Genomic DNA, 7,665 nt, shown 5'->3' with positions numbered 1-7,665 from the left:
AAGTCTTTTGAATGGGGTGTCTTTCCTTCTGGAGGTGACTGATAACCAAATTCCTTCCCTCCTGTGGCCCCGCCCTCTTCAGAACATGCTTCCCAGGGTTGATGTCAGAAATGAGCCCCTACAGTGGGAGTGGTCCTCCTGTACAACTGAATTTGCCACCTTTTATTTCATTAAACTATGAAAATAGTTATTAAAAATAACAAGGTTTTGATAGGAGGTGGAGGACAACCCTCATTCACTGCTGGTAGCAGTGCAAAATGATATTTCCTTTGATAGTTCCTCAGTGAAATATAGAATTATCCTATGATCCAGCAACCTTTCTACTAAGTATATACCCAAAAGAATTGAAAATAGGGACTTGACCAGGTATTTGGACAATACATTATTCACAATTGCCAAAAGATGGAAGCATCTTAAGCATTTATTGGCAGATGAATGGATGAATAAAATGTAGTCTAGACATACAATGGAATATTATTCAGTTGTATAAAGAATCGAATTCATGATACATGTGAAAACATGAATGAACCTTTTGGACATGCTGTTGAGTGAAATAAACCAGACCAAGAGGACAAATATTGTAGTATATAAGTTTTTTGAAATAATTAGAACAAAGAAACTCATAGCATCAGAATGTAGAGTATTTATTACTGATGTGGGTATAAGAATAAGAAGTTAAGGCTTAAAATGTACAGTGGTCCTGTTTGGAATGATGGAAATGTTTTGGTAATTGATGAGAGGCATCGTAGTACAGATATGATCACAATTAAACATCACTGAGACATACTTCCGAATCTGATTCAAAGGGGCATGTTAGATTGTATATATGGTAACAGAATAAAAATTTTAAAAAATCCATGGAACTTCACCACACAGTTAAACATAAGTTAAACCATGGCCTTTAGTTAATATATTTAGAAAAATATATTATATCATAATCTTTATCAATGTTCTACCACAGTATGGTGTGTTGATAGAGATGTTTTGTTTGGGAATTCTGCACATGTACATGATTGTTTTGTAAGTTTACATACAACATCTGTCATAAAAATACATTAAAAAGTAATAATAGGGTGTGTTGGGGATAAAATACACCAAGGTAATATGGGGACTATAATTCGTAGTAAGAGTTTTCAATATTCTTTTGTAATTTGCAACAAATATCTCATGACAATGAAATGTGTTGGTGAAGGGTTGATATATGGGACCCCTGAATGATGTTATGCTTTGTGAGTTCACAGCTTTTACTCTACATTTATTGTTTATAAATGCATTAAAAAATAGTTTTTTTTTGTTGCAAAAATACTTTGGTTAGTAGTAATTTGAGGATGCTCTTTAATCATTAGAATGTTTAACAACAAGGTATTGTTGGTAGGGTGAGGTATGACAGCCCTGTATGATGTTATGTATGTTTTTTTATAAGTACACAACTATTACTATACACTTACTGTCTATATATGTCATGTAAGAGTGATATACTTCAATGAATTTTAAAAAATCTAAAAAAATGCTATCATCAATTGTAGCATTTACCACACAAATTCTAGATGTTAATAATAGTGTGGTATGTTGGAATTTTGTCTTTTATGGCTGATTATTCTATCAACCCATGCATTCTTTACTATAGGGAAAATTCTCATTCGGTTCATTCACCATTTTCTATTTCCTTAATTTTTTCCCTGTTATCCTTTAGCATGTAATGAAAGATAAAGCTTTTAAAAATCATTGTCTGATCATGTACAAATTCTAGGCTTCTCCTTTGATGACTTTTGTTTTTTTTTTTTTTTTTGAGGTACTGGGGCCAAGGAATGAACGCTAGACTTCATATGTGGGAAGACAGTGCCATACCACCAAGCCACATTGTCTCCCCTGAGTTGCTCCCCTCACCTCTTTTACTTGTTGTTTATTTATCTTTTCTTGTATTTGTTCTCAGGAGGCACTAGGGACTGAACCCGGGACGTGCTGTGCGGTAAGCAGATGCCGAAGCATTTGAGCAACATCTGCTCCCTTTGATATTTATTAATTCTTTACCTTTTCTTTTTTAAGATTTATTTATTTATTTATTTATATTCCCCCCTTCCCCGCCCCAGTTGTCTGTTCTCTGTGTCCATTTTGCTGCGTCTTCTTTGTCCACTTCTGTTGTTGTCAGTGGTATGGGAATCTGTGTTTCTTTATGTTGCATCATCTTGTTGTGTCAGCTCTCTGTGTGTGTGGCACCATTCCTGGGCAGGCTGCACTTCCTTTCACGCTGGGTAACTCTCCTTACTGTGCACACTCCTTGTGCTTGGGGCTCACCTATGCGGGGGACACCCCGGCATGGCAGGGCACTCCTTGTGCGCATCAGCACTGTGCATGGACCAGCTGTACATGGGTCAAGGAGGCCCGGGGTTTGAACCGCAGACCTCCCATGTGGTAGACAGATGCCCTAACCACTGGGCCAAGTCCGCTTCCCTAATTCTTTATCTCATTCATTTAAAAGAACCATCGATTCCTGTTTCTCTGAAGGTCTTATAATATTTTATTATACACAGGATATTTTAATATTTAACTTGTTCCCTCTGGAATTTTCATTACTGTGTTTCTTTCATTTCAATTGATGCACCCATTTTGGAACTTGAGTCTAAGCATGGATTATGGTTTACATTGTAGTTTATACTCTCCCCCACTCAATCTGTAGGTTATGTCTATATATATAATAATTACCCCTATCAGTCATTGCAGTGTCCCTCAGGACAATTCCAAGTCCTGAAAATTCCTGCTGTATTATACCTGTTTGTCCTTCTCCATGTGTTCAGCACAGTTGATATAGTATGCCTGGGTAAAGAGATGGGCCTGCATGGCCAGATAGGTGACAAGGAAGACAGGAACGAAGATAGGGTTCCAGGCAAACCCCTAGTGGTATAAAAGCTTTTCCATGGACATTGATTACCTTTCCTCCAGTCCACCTCCTAGACTAGGAGACCTGTTGCTCAGGCATCATGACCGATTCCCCTTCAACCAGTCGTCCCCAGTTGTCTTCCTTTAGAGCTCTCTTTTACCTGCTTTGTTGCTAAAGTGACAGCACACCAGGCAGCCTGCTGCTTCTAAGTGTTCACAAAGTAGATGAACTCTCGTGGCCCCTGATGTGCATTTGCAAACTCAGGAGGCAAAAGGGAGGAGGCCTGGGGAGCAGATGTAGCTCAATTGGTTGAGCACCTGCTTCCCGTGTGTGAGGTCCTGTGTTAGATCCCCAGTTCCCCCTAAAAACCAAACAACCTCCCCTACAAACAAACAAATAAACAAACAAAAAACCAACTTTCCTTGGGGAATGAATGTAGATCAGTTATTGAGCACCTCCTTCCCATGCATGAGGTCCTGGGTTCAATCCCTGGTACCACCGAAGAGAAAAAAAGAGGCATCCTTAATGATTGGGCAGCAGAGAGCCCCATCTTATTCCTCCTCCTCCCCAGCACCCTGTATTACAGACAGAAGAGGGCTGAGGTTAGTCCACGTGGAGTCAGCAAATATTTACTGTGTTGGACGCCTTAACTGTCTCTCTGGTCTGGAGTCACTTGAGCCAATTGAATGAGACCAGATTCAGTAAAGCAGAGCAGAAAATGGTGAATGACCTTTGGTAAAGAATGGAAGAGAAAGTATTCATAAAACACCTTTTTCCCAAAGGCATAGGCTTCGGGTTCATTTTTGGGAGATCAGGATGAGACAAAGGAGGCAGTCTTGTAATGCGCATGTGGTCTTTCCTTTCAGCCTATACTTTTTGCACATGGAGCAGTTGCCAGTTTGGAGAGGACTAGCTTGGGCTGGTCTTGTGGTTACTAGCAGTTGGCTCAGTCTGGTCTTGCAGTTACGGGCATCCTGTACTTAGTTTCTGAAAGCAAGCGTAGCTCAAACGAATGATTAGGTAAAGTTTTCCTTGAGTATTTTTTCAGGTGGTGCTCCATCATGGTAACAGATCCTCATTAAAAAAGATCCTATGAAGTTCATATAACTTCTGATATGACAACTAAATTACAGGGTGCTGAACCCTGGACTGACATTTCTCAACTAAGAAAGCCCCAACCAGAACCCAGGACTTGTTTTCCCTCTGGAGAACTCAAATAAAATCAAAGCACTTGGTGGGCTCATCTTTGTATTTCTTTTTATTGCATAATGTAAGAGAGAAGAAAGCAAGAGTTTTTTTTGTTCTTTAAGTGTCTATCTCTCTAGCAGCTGTACAAGTATCTAAATCATTTTATGGTGCTGTGATTTGAGAGGAAACCACTTAAAACCATCTCTTTTCCCTCCTGAACTCCTGATCTTAAAGGAAAAATGACAGTTGCATGGATATCTGAATTTTCTTCTGACAGAATCTTAGGAGCATATACTTTTGTTATGTGCAAAGAAAGAGGTCCCCAATATCATACCCCAGCAACAAGCAGATGTAGCCTTATCATGCACTATGCAGCCTTTTCTGACCAGCTTCTTCCTCTTAACAGTGAATTTGAGATGCATCCATGTCTGTATGTGGCAGGATAGCACTTTCCTTTTTACTGCTGAGGAGCATCCCTAGGTACACTTGTACCACCTCAGACTGGTTATCCATTCACCTAGTGAGGGACATCTTGGGTTTTCCTAGCTACTGGTTATTATAACTAAAAGTTTCTGTAAATATATGGGTAGTGCTTTTTATGTGGACATTAGTTATCAACCAAAGTTGGGTACATATCCAGGAGTTTGATTGATGAGTCATATGCTAAGATATGTTAATCTTTATGAGACATGCTAAAATGTCTTCCAAAGTGGCCGTGACATTTGTATTCCTTCCCAGCAATGCATGAGAGTTTCTGTTGTTCCACATCATTGCCAGCCATTGGATTGCCTGTTCTTTGGATGTTAACCATAGGAAAGGGTGGATGTGCTTATTTCCCTATTGTATACCTAATTGGCGAGGTGTCTCTTCAGTCATTTTCCAGTTTTTGAATTGCATAGTTTGTTTCCTTTTTATTGAGTTATATAGGCATTTTGTATATTTTGGTACAAGTCCTTTTTTTTTTCAAAGATTTATTTTTTATTTATTTCTTTCCCCTTCCCTCCCCATCTCCAGTTGTCTCTTGTGTCCATTCGCTGTGTGTTCTTCTGCGTCCCCTTGCATTCTTGACAGCGGCACCAGGAATCTGTGTCTCTTTTTGCTGCATCATCTTGTTGTGTCAGCTCTCCATGTGTGCGGCACCACTCCTGGGTGGGCTATACTTTTTTTGTATGGGTGGATCTCCTTGCAGGGTGCACTCCTTGCGTATGAGCCTCCCCTACACTGGGGACACCCCTGCATGGCACAGCACTCCTTGCATGTGTCAGCACTGTGTGTGGGCAGGCTTACCACACAGGTCAGGAGGCCCTGTGTATCAAACCCTAGACTCTCCATATGGAGGGTGGATGCTCTATCAGTTGAGCCAGGTCCACTTCCCAAGTGCTTTTTTGATGTATTTTATAAAACTTTGTGCCAGTGCAGTCTTGAGGTCTTTTCATTCAGTTAACAGTGTTTCCAACAGAGGAGAATTTTTAGTTAAAAAAAAAAAAAGTCCATTACTGTTTTTTCCTTTCACGACTCTTTCTTCAGATGTTGCTTATAAAATTCCTCAGCGAATGTCAGGTCATGCAGATTTCTGCTTCTTTTTGTTTTTGAAATTTTTATTGTATTGCATCTTAAACATAAGCCTAGTGTACTGGTCCACCAAAGGGGTCTGATGCAAAGATCAGAAATCGGTTGGCTTTTCGAAAGAGTATTTATTTGGGGTAAAAATTTAGAGTTACATGGCCCTAAAGAGTACAACTCAAGGTTACTTCTTCACCCAGGGTCAGTTGCCATGTGTTGAAGCAAGATGGCAGGTGAAGTCTGGGAGGGTTCAGCCTTCCTCTTTCCTCTTAAGGCTCTGTGGGCCCAGTTTCTTCTGATCTCAGCTGTAAGCTGGCCTGGGGCTCAGCTGTTCTGTTCTCTTCAAGTGGAAACTATCAGAGAAATGGCTCATGTGTCTCGGGGCCCCAGCGGGAAAGTTCTCTCCACTTCCCTGTCTATGGAACTCTCTCTTTTCCTCTGTGTATCTTCTCCTGTGTGTTTTCTTTAGTGAGTGTCCATTTTTATGGCCCACCAAGGGAGCAGGGACTCAATCCTGATGATGACCTAACAGTTGAATCAATGTCCTAATCTTAATTTAATGAAGTAAATGTAATCTATTTTGCTTTAATATAATCAATGGGTATCACACCCAGAGCAGTAGACCAGTTTGCAAACATAATCAACCTATCTGTTTGGAATTCATAAATAATACCAAACTGCCACACGGAGAAATTCTTTTGGGTGAGTTTCTGTGTATGAGGTAAAGTTTATGTCTTTGATTATTTGTTTTTTTCTATGTGTCCATCCAATTGTTCCAGTTGCATTTGTTCCAACGGTTATGTTCACTTGAGTATATTTCCATGGGTCTATATACGGACTCTATTGTTCTTTTTCCATTTTTCTGTTTACTAAAGTCACTGTTAATTAATGTAGATTTATAATCAGGATTGGGAGCAGTCAGTGTGGGCTCTTCAATTTTGTTCTTCTTAAGTGGTTTGCATGCTATTCTAGGAGTAGAAACTGTTCAAAAGTCTCTACAAAATATATTTCTGGGATTTTGTATAAGATCTTAAAAATATTGAATCCACATACCATGAGTAAGGAATATGTTTTCATTGATTGAACTTGTTAAACTTTTTTTCAGGTTTTTCCTAGTTTATGAGATAAAGATAGTTACATATTTTCTTAGGTTTGACCAAAGGAATTTATTACCTGTGTTTACTATTATAAATGCATTTGCATGCGTTTATTTCATTTTTACTTGCAAGGAAGGGGAAACCCATTGAGCTGTGTATACTTACCTTGTAATTTTCTTCTAATTGTCTGCAGAGATTCACATCAAGACATTTGACAGTTCCATTTCCTTTGAACTTGCAGAATTACGACCCTAAATAATTTGAACATTTAATTTCGGTGTTTCTAATTGTGGCCTGAAGGAGGCGCCAGTCCTCAGCGGAACTGGACCTCCAAGTTTCCTTGGCTGCCCTGGCTGCCATGAGAGAGCGCCTGACTCGTCTTTTTGGGCCCATCTGAACGTCAGAGCAAGTGTAGAAGACCTCCCCTTTAGGCCCCAAGACTGTCGCTGTGTCCCTTGAGGACGTGGGCTTCGTGGGGTGGTAACGACGCAGGAAGACCCAGGAGCCGTGGGACAACTCGCGCCCTGTCCACAGTGAGCGAAACGCTTCAGTCCTGAGTCTCTGCTCATGTCAGCCTCCTGAAACGTCCTCCCCAGGTCGCCCTCCTTGAATGAATCCCGTCAATGGCTTGTGGTTTTCAGGTAACAAATCCTTCATTTCCTTGGTTAAATTTCTTTCTAAATATTTTTTTTGTTGCTGTTTTTTTGTTGCTGTGTCCCTTGAGGACGTGGGCTTCGTGGGGTGGTAACGACGCAGGAAGACCCAGGAGCCGTGGGACAACTCGCGCCCTGTCCACAGTGAGCGAAACGCTTCAGTCCTGAGTCTCCGCTCATGTCAGCCTCCTGAAACGTCCTCCCCAGGTCGCCCTCCTTGACTGAATCCCGTCAATGGCTTGTGGTTTTCAGGTAACAAATCCTTCATTTCCTTGGTTAAATTTCT

The sequence above is a fragment of the Dasypus novemcinctus genome, chromosome 28 (assembly GCF_030445035.2).
Source record: "Dasypus novemcinctus isolate mDasNov1 chromosome 28, mDasNov1.1.hap2, whole genome shotgun sequence".
Classification (NCBI taxonomy): Eukaryota; Metazoa; Chordata; class Mammalia; order Cingulata; family Dasypodidae; genus Dasypus; species Dasypus novemcinctus.
This window is presented reverse-complemented; position numbering follows the sequence as displayed.